Source organism: Pan paniscus, chromosome 6 (assembly GCF_029289425.2).
Source record: "Pan paniscus chromosome 6, NHGRI_mPanPan1-v2.0_pri, whole genome shotgun sequence".
NCBI lineage: Eukaryota > Metazoa > Chordata > Mammalia > Primates > Hominidae > Pan > Pan paniscus.
Window position 1 is genome coordinate 43,515,672 of NC_073255.2, and position 15,330 is coordinate 43,531,001.

The following is a 15,330-nucleotide window of genomic DNA, read 5'->3' on the forward strand; positions in this document are numbered from 1 at the left end:
CCACTCGCTTGGCTGCGGGCCTTCTGCAGTCTCTAGGCAACGGCACCCCACTCCGTCTCCAGGCAACAGCGTTCGTATGATACCGCTCTGGCCTCTCCGAATCCAGCCTCTTCACTAGAACCGCCTCTGGATACTGCCAGGAAAAAGGCTTGCCATCAACTGGCAAACCCAGGAGATAATGAACATAAAACTAGACCTCACGTTGTCCAATCACCTCCCTCCTTGAGAACAGATTCGATGCTTTTCACTCCCCTACCTTCTCTGCCCCTGGTCCTGCAGTTTGCTCCGTGGTTACAAACCAAGTTCCACGGAGAAGCCAGTTCAAATGCAGAGGCTTGTGCAGTCTGGCTGCCCAGGCAGGAGAGGAAAGGCGCAGGCCAGGCCGAATGTTCGCTTGTCATGGTCTTGGATTCCCCGTGTCTGCCAGGTCGCTGCTGGGAATCCACAGTCCTGGCAATTCTGGACCGCCTGGGAACTGCCCCAGTAGGAGGGAAACCATTTCTCCAGGGTGAGATTTGCAAGCCGTCAGGTCTGGTTGGGGGTGGCTGGATAGGGAGTGGGGACTAGAGTACAGGGGACTAGAAAGAAGGGCTATGAGGAGGGTGAGGGGGAAAGATAGGGGGGCACCGGGAAAGGGGTGCCTGACGAACAGGGCGGCGGCACACGGACGCCCTGGAAGTAACAGAGGAAGGGCCGGGCAGGAAGTTCCTTGAGGTAGGGCACTGGGAAGGGGCGACATTAGTCAGCTTGGGCAAACGGGTAGGGCAGAAAATCGAACAACTTGGACGGCTCTGGAGAGGAGGCTGAGGGCAGGAAGTTTGAGGAGTAACGGGGGGAAGGAGGGCTGGAAGACGAGAGCGGGAAGGAACAGAAAGAAAATGAGGCTGGGGTTGAGGCCGAGAAATTGGAGGTAGCTTTCTAGTCATTTTTCCAAATCAGAGCTGTAGTAACTCACTTGTCCAAAAGAGTCAAAATGAGTAACTGAGATGTGCTGAGACCGACTCCAGCTTTTATCCCCTCAGGACATTCCATTACAGAATGCCTATTATGAAATGTACATTTTTCTCCTTAGGTCATTTCATCACAGAATCCCTATTATGAAACGTACATTCTCCCCTTTGTTCTAGTGAGGAGGCCCCACCAATCAGAGAAAAGATCTGTTTCTTGATTTAAGAGTGATCATGGGAAATAGCAAAGAAAAGAAATGGGACTGTAATATTAGTCCCTGTTCTTGGGATATTACGTAGTTTTGCCCCTGGACAGGCAAAGATTGATCAAGGGGCTAACAGAGGTAGGGGCTTGGGGCCTAGGAGAGCAGTTCTGAAGCAAGAATTGGGAAAATGGGAAGTCAGTATCCTAGTCTCTTTCCCTTACTACATTGTTCAAAGCCCTTTCACATTATCTACCTCACTGCGTGAATATGCATGATTAGAGATGTTATGTTCATTTTACCAGTGAGGACACTAAAGACCAGAGAGGGAAGGACCATAGGCAGGCAGTGGGTGGGTAAGCAGGCGGGACAAGAACTTGGGCCAAAAAGAGGGGGCAGGTAGGAGAGGCCACAAAATGGCACAAAGCACTGACCAGCACCATTGCCTCCTCCTGTGTCTCTGGACAGGATCTTGGAGGGGATGTCTCAGAGAAGAGCTGTAGTTTTTGTAGCTTACCTCTTGGTCCCTGTGCTCCCTTGGTTTGATGACTTAATCTTCACTGGAAACAGACACACAGGGTCCAAGCTGGCAGGATGACTGCCCACTCCTGAGCACCTAGTGACTAGATTTGGACTTCCTTGCTCACTACCTGAGATGCCTAACTCCATCAGATGATGAAGGAAGCTGCTGCCCTCCCCTCTCTTTTGTCTGAAGTAGCAACCCTCTCTGCTGAACATTCCTGGTTTCTTTGAATGCCATTCAAATCATAGTCTCCGTTGGTCACCTATTCTCTCCTGTGCTTGTATCATCACAAGATTCTGAATTTTCTCCCTTGGCCCAACACCCTTTTCCTCCCATGCTGCATAAAACTTCCAGTTATGCTTTGGAAGTCCAGCTACATGATTTTTAGCAAACTTCCCTTTTTCCATAGACTGCTTCTTTATTGACAGTTCCTTGCCTCTCCTTGCTTTAATTGTAACTTGGATTTCTCTTAAAGACATTGCTTCCTTTTTATCTCAAGTAGAAACTACTTATTCTCTCAAACTCTAAAGTACTTCAGAGTAAGAATGTGGTTTATAGAGTCTCCTCGCTCCTTCCGACTCCTTGAAAACTGCTCTGCATTATTCCTGTCTTCATACTGGAAAATCTCTTGCTCCTTATGAGTTATCTTTAAACTAGGAAAGAAAACTTACTGGGAAATAAAAAAGTAACACCTTCCTTATAATGACCTAAATGAACAAAAATGTTAATTCATAGTTCAGAAAACTTTGTCTATTCAGAAAACAAGTATGTTCTCTATTCTCTGTTCTCATGCCGCTAATAAAGATATACCTGAGACTGCGTAATTTACAAAGAAAAAGAGGTTTAACAAACTCACAGTTCCATGTGGCTGGAGAGGCCTCATAATCATGGCAAAAGGCAAAGGAGGAGCAAAGGCACATCTTACATGGTGGCAGGCAAGAGTGCATTTGCAGGGGAACTCCCCTTTATAAAACTATCAGATCTTATGAGACTTACTACCATGAGAACAGCAAAGGAAAGACCCACCCCCATGATTCAATTACCTCCCACCAGGTCCCTCCCATGACATGTGGGAATTGTGGGAGCTACAATTTAAGATAAGATTTGGGTGGGACACAGCCAAACCATATCACACTGATTGTAAACAACAGCCAATAGATTGTTTACTTTTGACCAGGTTGAAGGAAGAGTCAACATATAGTTCCATAGAGCATGTTGCAGGCAGTGAGGGAAGAGAAAGCACAGGAATTTTTGAAGATCTTTCTAAGATCCCTTCAATTTGGAGGATAGCACTTAAGAATCTGGGAAAGCCAAGAAAAGAAAGGAGCTCAGTTCCTCACCACAGAATGACACTGGTGGCAGGATCAAGAAATAGCAGGTGCCTACATGGACTTTCCATTATGGAGACCCAGGTCCTGCAAGCGCCTGACCCATGGCTGGCTGAGTTACTTTCCACTAAGTAGACCACAGATCTGAAAGAAATATATGTGAGGATAAAGTTACCAGAGTGCCTAGTTTTCTTCCCAATCCATCAATTATTTGAAGAACTGGGCTCAGCAGGGCTTCTCCCAAGGTGCATGAAACCTGGGAGAACCACCATGCAGGGAGCCACAGTAGAGGCCAACATGTGGATAGTTTGGTGGCTCTGCCTCAAACAGAGGACAGAACAAATGAAACAGAAACAAATATATTCTTAAAAATATTTTAGAAGAAATTTTCTCTAAAATGAAGGAAGGTAGCGATCATCTGATCAAGAAGAAAATTTACAATGGCTGGCTAATGCCACAACATTCTGGAAAATTTGCTGAACTACCAGGTTAAAGTTAGCCTTACGAATGCTCCTGTCACCTGTTAAGCTTAAAAACTGAGGCTGAACTCACACATCTTCTAGGTAGCATTAAATGCTGGCAGATAATGGAGCAAGTTTCAGAGGAATGCCACTTGGATGTGGTCTGCAGGCTGGCAGCTTCAGCATCACTTGGGATCTTGTTAGAATGCCAAATCCTGGACCACTATCCCGGACATACTAATTTGAATTCTCTGGAGGTGGAACTCAGAAATCAGTGTCTTAATATGCCCTCCAGGTGATTCAGATGCATGGCTAACGTATGAGAGGCACTGCTCCAAACTTTAGTAAAACAAACACACGCAGCTCATGAATTTTACATCATGCTAGGTTGTCATTTGCATATGAACGTAACAGACAGCCATCTCTTCTTTGTATAAAATCAGGAAGTATATTTCTCATGAGTATTTGAAACAGGAGGAAGTGAATAAAGGAATTCAGTTTCACTGTTGATGTAAGAGCTAAGATAACAAATGACATTAAGACACTTTAAGATTAGCCCAACAGCCAGTCCCTGGGCTGTCTGGACAAAGGAGTCAGGCCAGGGGCCAGAGTTGCCTGAAGGAATCTGGAATCCTGGCAGGCCTGTCCAGTGGGGATGGAGATAGTGCTTTAGACAACGGGGAGCTGGTGCCTGAGATGCTGACTGAGATGGATTGGGAGAAAAAGACTCTGCTTCACCTTCCTCCATCCTTCCAGTTTCTTGCAGACATTCCTGTTGGCGAAATCTAGCTGAAAAATCAGCTGAGTCAAGAACCTATGGCTCAGGGCACAGCAGGGGAAGGGCAAGGAAGGACTCTGAGGGCCAGCAGGGCAGGGACTGGTGCAAAGTCTATACCCAGTCTACCAAATGATAAATCAAACTAAGTCACAAATGGGGAAGGGCGTGAAAAGACTGGCAGCAGTGCCGTCTTCCCAGGCTTCCCAGGATGTGGTTGTAGAGGGCCTTGTGCTGAAACAGGCCTCAAGTGGCTTAATGCTCAGCTGTTGTCATCTGAAAATTCTTAATAATTTTTGAGGAAAGTCTCTACATTTTCATTTTGAACTGGGCCTTAAAAATTCGGTGGCCACCCCTGACTGAGACTAAACAGTAAATTATTTAAAAATAGAAAAATAATGTTCATAGTACAGAATGTAGATGTTATACCTATTTATCGAAAAGCTACATAATGTTAAAAATAACAATAACAGACAAATAAAAATCCTAATATGTTCTGACACAATCTTAAAGCTTATAGAAGGAAGTCTAAGTGGGTGAGCGCTGTCATCTTCCACAGGGAGAAGTAGATTTTATTTTGCTTTATGAGGTTGAATGAAGATGACTTGGAATGTTCACTTTTAAGTATGTTACTTAAAGTTGAAACAAGATCAGTCTTAATAATTTTCAAATTACCACAGGGAGAAGAGTGAGATGACCTAAAAAAAAATATATAGGCCATGTAGCAAAGATACAAACTAAGAAAGCACACTTAAACAAAATGAGAATGAAACTGTCTCTGGTAATACCTGCAAATGGTATTTACTCATGTATTGAATCACAAAATTAAACCCAATGAGTTAATGTCTGTATGAGATACAATTAAAACAGTGCATCTTGTCGACACTAATATTAGTGTCGACAAGATATACTCCTAAAGCAAGTGCAACCGAAATTTTAAATAAACAGATGGGCAAAATATGTCAGGGGAAACTTGCCAAAGAGTGTTACTTTGTTGATGAAAAGTGTCAAACTCTGTAAAATATTTGAAAAGATTTACTCTGAGCCAAATATGAGTAACCATAGCCTGTGACACAGCCCTCAGGAGATTCTGAGAACGTGTGCCCAAGGTGGTTGAGGTGGAGCTTGGTTTTATATATTTTAGGGAGGCATGACACATCAACCAAATACATTTAAGATATGCATTGGTTCGGTCCAGAAAGGTATAACAACTTGAAGGCAGTGTCATTAGGGGCGTCGAATATCCAAATACAGACAGTGAATCCATACAGGTCTGCAGTAACCTTAATTCTTGCCTCCTCAGAAGAAAGAATTTGACTGACAGCTTAAGGCAGAAAAAGAGACAGAGGCAAGTTTCAGAGCAGGAGTGGAAGGGGTTTTTTTTTTGTTTGTTTGTTTGTTTTTTGAGACGAGTCTCGCTCTTTCGTCCAGGCTGTTGTGAAGTGGTGCGATCTCGGCTCACTGCAACCTCCGCCCGCCCTGGGTTGAAGTGATTCTCCTGCCTCAGCCTCCTGAGTAGCTGGGATTACAGGTGCCCACCACCAAGCCCTGCTAATTTTTGTATTTTTAGTAGAGACAGGGTTTTGCCATGTTGGCCAGGCTGGTCTTGAACTCCTGATCTCAGGTGATCCACCAGCCTCAGCCTCCCAAAGTTCTGGGATTAGAGACGTGAGCCACCATGCCCAGCCTGGAAGTTTATTAAAAAGATGTAGAGCACGAAAGAAAGCAAAGTACACTTAGAAGGACAAGTGAGGCATTTGACCTTTGGACTTGGGGTTTTACATGCCGGCATATTTCCCGAGTCTTGCGTCCCTTTTCCCATGATTCTTCCCTTAGGGTGGGCCACCACATGTGCGGTGCCCTCCTTGTGCTCGGGAGGTGAGCACGCACAGTGTGTTTAAGAAGCTGTACAAACGCCTGCCTGAGGCTTTCTTCCCTTTTCCGGTGGAATGCCCCTGGAAGGTCATATTCCACCTTTTGTCTCTTAATTTGCACGCCCCAGCTGACTCGCCCAACTCCTGAAAGCTGCCGATTACCAGTCACAGGTGTTTCCTATCAACATAGGGAGATTGCCTTTCCCTGGTGCTGGCTGCGACCAATTACTATTTTCCAGTGACAGTTAACAACCACCTGACCATCACCTGATGGTCACCTGACTTTCCTGGTAGGGGTGTGGGGGAAGCCCTCTCCTGCCCGACCCATGCCTGGCTAGCTATCTCCTGTAACGAGGGGCTTCCAGGTTATACAGGTAAATTTTAAATTTTTCTGATTGGCGGCCGGGCGCGGTGGCTCACGCCTGTAATCCCAGCACTTTGGGAGGCCGAGGTGGGCGGATCACGAGGTCAGGAGATCGAGACCATCCTGGCTAACACGGTGAAACCCCGTCTCAGTATACTAAAAACAAAAAAAAATTAGCTGGACGTGGTGGCGGGCGCCTGTAGTCCCAGCTACTCGGGAGGCTGAGGCAGGAGAATGGCGTGAACCCAGGAGGCGGAGCTTGCAGTGAGCCGAAATCCCGTCACTGCACTCCAGCCTGGGCAACAAAGCGAGATTCCATCTCAAAAAAAAAAAAAAAAAGTCTGATTGGCAATTGCTTGAAAGCGTTATTATCCATAGAAAGGAATGTCTGGCTTATGATAAGAGGTGGAGATCAAAATTGTATCATGTAGATGAGGCCTCCATGTAGCAGGCTTCACAGACAGTGGATTGTAAATGTTTCTTATCAGACTTAGGATGTGCGTTACTGTTAATGCTGGAAGGTATAACGAGGCATGACCAACCCCAACTTCCCATCACGGCCTGAACCAATCCTTCAGGTTAACTTGTAGACTGCCCTGGCCTAGAAGGAAGTCCATTCAAATGGTTGGGGGCCCTTAGAATTTTATTTTTGGTTTACAACTTTATGTGGTTGAAGAGTCAAGTTCATAAGAGATTCCTAATTGTCATGAAGCCATAGCATCAGAACATCATGTGAGCAATTCTTTTCATTTATAAGCTATCCTTGAAAAAGTTTATGAAAATGTAATATGCCAAAGCTGATAAACCCTTTAAGTTACAAAGTGAATTTCATTCCAAGAGAGCTACTGTGTGGCAATATTTCTAACTACACCTTACCTTCTGGGTCTGCTCCCTCCATTACAACAGCCGCTGGCCATACTTGAGCACTGCAGAGTGTCTGAGAGCATGGCCTGTCTGAAGTGAGACACGCTGTAAATGTAAAATAAGTACCAGCTTTTTAAGGCTTAATATGAAAAAAATGTAAATTGCCTTATTAGTAATTTTTTATACCTATTTTATGCTGAAATGATAATGTTTCTGGATACATTGTATTAAATAAAATATATCGCAAATTTAATTTCATGTGTGTCTTTTTAATTTTTTCTTTTTTTTTTTTTTGAGATGGAGTCTCGCTCTGCCACCCAGGCTGGAGTGCAGTGGTGTGATCTCGGCTCACTGCAGCCTCCGCCTCCCAGGTTCAAGCGATTCTCCTGCCTCAGCCTCCTGAGTAGCTGGGATTACAGGCATGTGCCACCACACCTGGCCAATTTTTGTACTTTTAGTAGAGACAGGGTTTCACCATATTGCCCAGGCTGGTCTTGAACCCCTGACCTCGTGATCTGCCTGCCTCGGTCTCCCAAAGTGCTGGGATTACAGGCGTGAACCACTGTGCCCAACCATCTTTTTAATATTTTAATGTGGCCTCTGGAAAATTTAAAATTACCTGTGTGGTTTGTATTATATTCCACCAGACACTGATGTTCCAGTGTCTGGAACTATATTTATTAATATAGTTTCAATGTAGTTCATGTAGTTTCATTAATTTTGCTTTACTTTCATAATAAATGCCTGAAGGAAACTGAGGATTTGCTACTTGGTTACCTCTGATAAATTCCATCTTTATTGCATTAGAATTAATCTTATGAAAAAGCTACAATTCTTACCATCAGCATCAACCCCTTTATGTTTAGAGGTTATGATCATTTTTATAAAACAATAAAGGTGAGATCAAATTAATATTCAGATAATTTCATAAGACAAGAGAGTAATAGTATCAGAAATGAACTCTTAGCCAGGCATGGTGGCTCACATCTGTAATCTCAGCACTTTGGGAGGCAAAGGCAGGAAGACTGCTTGAGACCAGGAGTTTGAGACCAGCCTGGGCAACACGGCGAAACCATCTCTGCTGAAAGGAAAAAAAAAAAAGGAAGTGGACCATTGGCTGGCTGATAGGCACCCCCACCATGAAAAACAACTCAGAGAGTTTTGAGGTCAGTTCGTGTAGGAAAGTCTGAATTCAGCACATCAGAGCTGATGTAGAGGAATCAAAAGTCATTTAACAAAGTTTAACTTTTATGAAAATCAGATGTAAAGAAGTCAAGGATTATCTATAAGAATCCTGCTGAAAATATAGAATGTGACAATAATACAAGCATAGTAACATAAATCTCTTCCAGTCATTGACAGATTACACAGTAAAAAATTGTTACAGCTGAATAATGCTATATTATATATACTTACATATATAGTATTATTCATATATGTATAAATAGATACAGATAAATAGATATAAACCTATAAACATCCTATCCCTTTCTTTGAAAATATACCTCCTTTAAGAAAAATATAAACATATCTTCTGATTGGGCCCAAAGATTCAATAATGTGGAGGTGTTCCATTGTATTAGACCATTTTCACACTGCTGATAAAGACATACCCAAAACTGGGTAATTTATAAAGAAAAAGAAGGTTAATGGACTCACAGTTCCATGTGTCTGGGGAGGCTTCACAATCATGGCAGAAGGCAAAAGGCATGTCTTACATGGTGGCAGGCAAAGAGAGAATCAGAGCCAAGTGAAAGGGGTTTCCTCTTATAAAACCATCAGATCTCATGAGACTTATTCACTAAGATGAGAACAGTATCAGGGAAACCGCCCCCATGATTCAATTACATCCCACTGGGTCCCTCCCACGACACATAGGAATTATGGGAGCTACAATTCAAGATGAGATTTGGGTGGGGACACAGCCAAGCCATATTACCCATCTCCTCAAATCTACAAACAAATTAAATGCAGTTGCAAACAAAAATACGTACTTTTGTGATTTGATCAAATAGTTTAAAAGGTCATGTAAAATAATGTATAACTGAGAAGTGCCAGAAGACATTCTAAAAATAAAAAATAATGAGATAGGTTTGTCCTTTGCACATAGAAACACATGAAATCATAGCAATTAAAATAGTACAGGGAAAGGATTAGACAATGAATGAATCACAGAAAATTGGTATATGATAAAGGATCACTTAGAATAGGTGTGGGAATTCAGTCAATAGCAAACTACTTCAGAAAAATAACGGTTAATTCCTATCTCACTTCTTAAATCCAACAAAAATACAAAATGGATCAAAGTTTGTAACATAAAAAAGAAAATCATATATATATTCATCTACATTACCTTGGCTTACTACTACGGTTTGCATTTTGTGGCTTGTTTACGCTTATGAGTTTAATCCATCTAGTGATATCTATTTTTGTTCTTCTAGTTCTAAAATGCTTTTAATTTCTGCTATTCTCATTACTGTCTTTTTCAAACATTTCTCAACATTCTCACAGGTTTTCTTTCTAATCACTCACAGGTTTATTCTCATATATTGACTTAGAACTTGTAGAAAGCTGAAACTGGATCCCTTCCTCACATCTTATACAAAAATCAATTCAAGATGGATTAAAGACTTAAACGTTAGACCTAAAACCATAAAAACCCTAGAAGAAAACCTAGGCATTACCATTCAGGACATAGGCATGGGCAAGGACTTCATGTCTAAAACACCAAAAGCAATGGCAACAAAAGCCAAAATTGACAAATGGGATCTAATTAAACTAAAGAGCTTCTGCACAGAAAAAGAAACTACCATCAGAGTGAACAGGCAACCTACAAAATGGGAGAAAATTTTCACAACCTACTCATCTGACAAAGGGCTAATATCCAGAATCTACAATGAACTCAAACAAATTTACAAGAAAAAAAACAAACAACCCCATCAAAAAGTGGGTGAAGGACATGAACAGACACTTCTCAAAAGAAGACATTTATGCAGCCAAAAAACACATGAAAAAATGCTCACCATCACTCGCCATCAGAGAAATGCAAATCAAAACCACAATGAGATACCATCTCACACCAGTTAGAATGGCAATCATTAAAAAGTCAGGAAATAACAGGTGCTGGAGAGGATGTGGAGAAACAGGAACACTTTTACACTGTTGGTGGGACTGTAAACTAGTTCAACCATCGTGGAAGTCAGTGTGGTGATTCCTCAGGGATCTAGAACTAGAAATACCATTTGACCCAGCCATCCCATTACTGGGTATATACCCAAAGAATTATAAATCATGCTGCTATAAAGACACATACACACGTACGTTTATTGCGGCATCACTCACGATAGCAAAGACTTGGAACATTTATTGCGGCATTATTCACAATAGCAAAGACTTGGAACCAACCCAAATGTCCAACAATGATAGACTAGATTAAGAAAATGTGGCACATATACACCATGGAATACTATGCAGCCATAAAAAATGATGAGTTCATGTCCTTTGCAGGGACATGGATGAAATTGGAAATCATCATTCTCAGTAAACTACTGCAAGAACAAAAAACCAAACACCGCATATTCTCACTCATAGGTGGGAATTGAACAATGAGAACACATGGACACAGGAAAGGGAACATCACACTCTGGGGACTGTTGTGGGGTGGGGGCAGGGGGGAGGGATAGCATTGGGAGATATACCTAATGCTAGATGACGAGTTAGTGGGTGCAGCGCACCAGCATGGCACATGTATACATATGTAACTAACCTGCACATTGTGCACATGTACCCTAAAACTTAAAGTATAATAATAATAAAAAATAAAAATTAAAATTAAAAAAAGAACTTGTTTTTATTATGTTTTAAAAGCAGTCTTTAGGGATTTTGATTGGAGTTGTGTAAAATACACAGATGAATGTGGGAAAAATTGGTACCTTTATAATTTGTCTTTCCAACCAGAAATCAGAAATATCGCTTAATTTCATTGATTCAATTATACAAGTATCTCCGTAACTTTAGTTGTTTTCTTCAATATTCGCCTTTCACATTTCTTTTTCTTTTCTTTTCTTTTCTTTTCTTTTTTTTTTTTTTTTTTTTTTGAGACATTGTCTTACTCTGTCACCCAGGCTGAAATGTAGTGGTGCATTCATATCTCAATTTTTTAGAGATGGGGGCTTGATATGTTACCTAGGCTGGTCTGGAATTCCCGGCCTCAAGCAATCCTCCCGCCTCAACCACCCAAAGTGCTGGGATTTAGAGGCATGAGCCATCACACCCAGCCTCTCATTTCTTTTTTAATTCGCTTCTAGGTGTCTTACAATATAGGTTTCTATCATATTTTCTTTCTTCCTTGGAGTTTGCTTGCAAAGTTTCGACTTAATCGTGCTCCTCAGTTTTATGGTCGGATGGCTTGTCATTTTTGTGGGTTTGTCTATCCATTAGTTATTAGTTGTTGTGCCATTGGGGGTGCGTACGTAGGCAGTGATCTCTTGAATGGCTGCATCAGTCTTAGTCTTCCTGGTTTCTCACTTGCAACATGCACCTTCAGGTACTCTCAAATGTCTCAGTGGTGAATTCCATGCAGACTAGGGAACTCCTTCCTCTGCAAATTCCCCTCACTTCAGGAACTTGGCTCCTTAATTCCTAGCTGCCTTTGTAGCCCTGAACAATTTGGGCCTGCCTAAGCTGGTGAGACCGTATCAGCCTCTGGTTCATTTTGGACTCTGTTGGGCCTCTATGCCTGCAGTGTGGATTGGCAAATGCTCTGCAGGTACAAAGCTTTGGAGGAGGTCCAGCTCACCTCTGTGTTTCCTTTCTCTCTCCTAGGCCCTGACTACCTTGCTTGCCCTCTGATATCTCCAAACAGTTTTGTTTTGTTTTTTCATGGGAGTCCTGGAGGTGGCATTTTTTTTCCAGCTTTTAGAGTTGAGTAAGTCAGATTATCAGCCACTCTGTCAAAGCCAAACACAAGCCCATCCGACCAGCTTCTAATTGGTTAAACTACACTGCATCCGTTCACTTCAGTTCTCAACTGTGATCACATTTTTATCAAGTGGGAAATGAAAGTTAAGGAAATAAATGGTTCTAAACAGGAAACTTGGATAATGTAGTGAAGATCACATGACAAGGCAGACATCTGTTTTCAGAATTTAAGGTTTTGAAGAATATTTCCTAATTGAAAATCTAGCTTGGTAAGGTGAGTCTCTGCCCTCATGTCCCCACCAAATCCACTTTGTTCCATGATCCTGCAGGTACCAAGACTAGGATAACAGAAAGGGGCCTCTGATAGTGAAGAAAGGGACAATCACTCTATCACATGGTAGCACACAGAAGATATGCCTAAGGCTGGTTGCAGGTGTGAAGGACCTCTGTCTATTGGGTAACCAGCTCCCTTCACTTCTCTGGATCATTCTGACTGAACCAAGTGGAGCTGACAGAAGCTGTCCTCGAGTCCCCGGGGCATGGGTGGCAGCCAGTGGGCTCCAATGAGGCCATCTGGGGGAGAGGAAGAAAGAATTGGAATGGGTTTCCCTGCTGAGTGTGATGGGGAGGCCATGTGTGATTGAAGGGATTAGTTTTATTTGGAGCTTTAGCTATTATACCTGACTGGCTTTGAGTGTGACCAGGTGGCTTCAAATAGGAACACCCTGTGTTCCGAATCAAGCCAACTCATGGGTGCATCTGATTGGCAGGCTATAATTTCCTTGAAGTCTATCTCAGAAAGGTAGGCTTTCCACAGTGGGGAACTAGTCAAACGTAGAAAGGGCATTCAAAAGATTTGGAGCACTTGTGAATGATAGGACTCCCCAAGAGATAGAGATCCCAGGGACAGAAGGCATCAAAAAATGACTGTTTCTGATTAAAATACAAAGGAAGACAAAGAAATCTTAAACACTTCCAGAAACAGATGAGGCAATGACGTTTATGACTCATTAAGGGATTATTCTGGGCCAAGCTGTTTAAATCCTTACCACAAGTCTTGGAGGCAGGCATTGTTATCCCCATTTTATAGGGAGAAACTGAGGTGTCGAGGTGAAGTGAACCGTCCCAGACCCCACAGGTTATACATGACAGGGCCAGTATAACACAAATGTCTCCGTCTGAAACCTGAGCCACTCACTGCCACTCCATACTGTCTCTCCCTTTGGGGTAGATCTCAGTGGTGGGAGAGTCTCTCTGTTCAACGTTGGTGTTGACAATCACAACAAAGTTAAGTGAGGTTTGGCAAGTGGATGTCCCGTATGTAGAAAGATTTCACTGGACATACTCTTTTTTAAAATTTTTATGACTCCAAGGGAAAATACAAATTACTTTTTAAAAGTTCAGGTATGTGGATAACTTCATTTTTGTGACAAGTGAAAGAATGCCCTGAAATTGTATATGAATGCATCAGTGTGGTATTTTATATCAATTACATGACAGACATGACTCACATAAATATGGAAGAAGGAGTGACCATTTAGTAGCATCCTTGGAAAATAGAAAGCAGTGTCCCTTGAACAAAATTTCATTTTACCTGGACTGCGTTTAACTAACAGCCAGCATAGCAATCACCTGGCAACGAGCCTGGGCTCTTGAGATCGCAGCACTGGAACGACAGGAAGTTTCTGAAGCTCTGTGGAAAAATCTGCCTGGTAAGAGCTAAAAACGTCCCATTGGTCCAATTTTAGAACTTTCCCTCTGAGTCTTTTAGAAGTAACAGAAACCCAGAGGGGAAAGCAGGGAGAAATGGAAAGAGCTGTGACCCAGAAGTGGAGAGGGGCTCCGTCAAGCCTGGGTCTGGTACTCCTTAGCTTCAGCAAGTCACGTCACCTTTCCAGCCTGTTTCCCTCTTCTGTAAAATACAAGTTAATATGACAATATAATTAATATATTAAAATATATAAAATCCCAGATTTTAATAATATGCTATTCAAATATATTAATATGCTTTTTCAATATACTAATATGCTTGTAGTGTTTCTCAAGTTCATCTCACCACATGTCCCTTGTTTTCTGAGCTTGCTGGGGGATTGATGCTCCACGGAGCGCTGCTGGGAAACGCTGGACCAGAGCCAGTTCCAAAGACTTCCTTCTGAAAATCCTAGGTTTGTTCTGCAGGTGTGGCCTAACAGCGCCGTCTTTTTGTGTTCAGAAACATTCATCCTGTGCTATCACATGCGGCATCGCCTCAGGTAAGACAAGCAGAACAGGGAGCAAAGGAAAACTTTCATTCATTAACTCAACACACATTGAGTGCCCACTAGGGTCAAGTATGAGGCCCCATCTTGGCAATGGATTTTAGAGACGACAGACAAGCAAGGGTCTGTGGAGAAGTCTTTCCATCTGCAGTTTCCAAGGAGTCCTGAGACTTGGAATCCACTGCTGTGTTTGAAGGGTTTGCGCTGGGTTGAGGAGGAGAGTTTACCTGGACTATGCTTGTACGGAGGTGTATGGCAACAACATAATATCGAGACAAAAGAAGAGCCAGAATTGCTAACCACAGGCCAAGAAAACCAATGACATATCTAGGGGAAACTGGAAATATTTACTCCAAAGTATTAACAGCGATTACCATGAAGTGTTGTAATTAGGAGCAGCTTTAAATTTTTTTTTTTTTTTTTTTACTTTTTTTTTTGGAGACAGAGTCTCGCCCTGTCATGCAGGCGGGAGTGCAATGGCGTGATCTCGGCCCACTGCAACCTCCGCCTCCCGGGTTCAAATGATCCTCTTGCCTCAGCCTCCCGAGTAGCTGGGATTACAGGCACGTGCCACCACGCCAGCTATTTTTTGTGTGTTTTTAGTAGCGACGGGGTTTCACCATGTTGGCCAGGCTGGTCTGGAACTCCTGACCTTGTGATCCATCTGCCTCAGCCTCCCAAAGTGCTGGGATTACAGACGTGAGCCACCACGCCCGGCCACTTAATTTTTGTTTTTAATGAACATGTGTAGCTTTTGTGATCAGAGGAAGATAAAACAGCTATGTTTTATCAGTACCTCTATGCTTATTAAAT

General features: G+C 42.6%; 1 long non-coding RNA gene across 1 annotated transcript; it reads right to left on the reverse strand.

Moving 5' to 3' along the window:
• Positions 1 to 11,359: 11,359 nt before the first annotated feature.
• Positions 11,360 to 14,689, reverse strand: LOC134730778 (uncharacterized). Its single transcript, XR_010112738.1, has 2 exons — positions 14,316 to 14,689; positions 11,360 to 14,171 (listed from the first exon to the last, which is right to left on the reverse strand). It is a non-coding gene; the product is annotated as an uncharacterized LOC134730778 (long non-coding RNA).
• Positions 14,690 to 15,330: the final 641 nt, after the last annotated feature.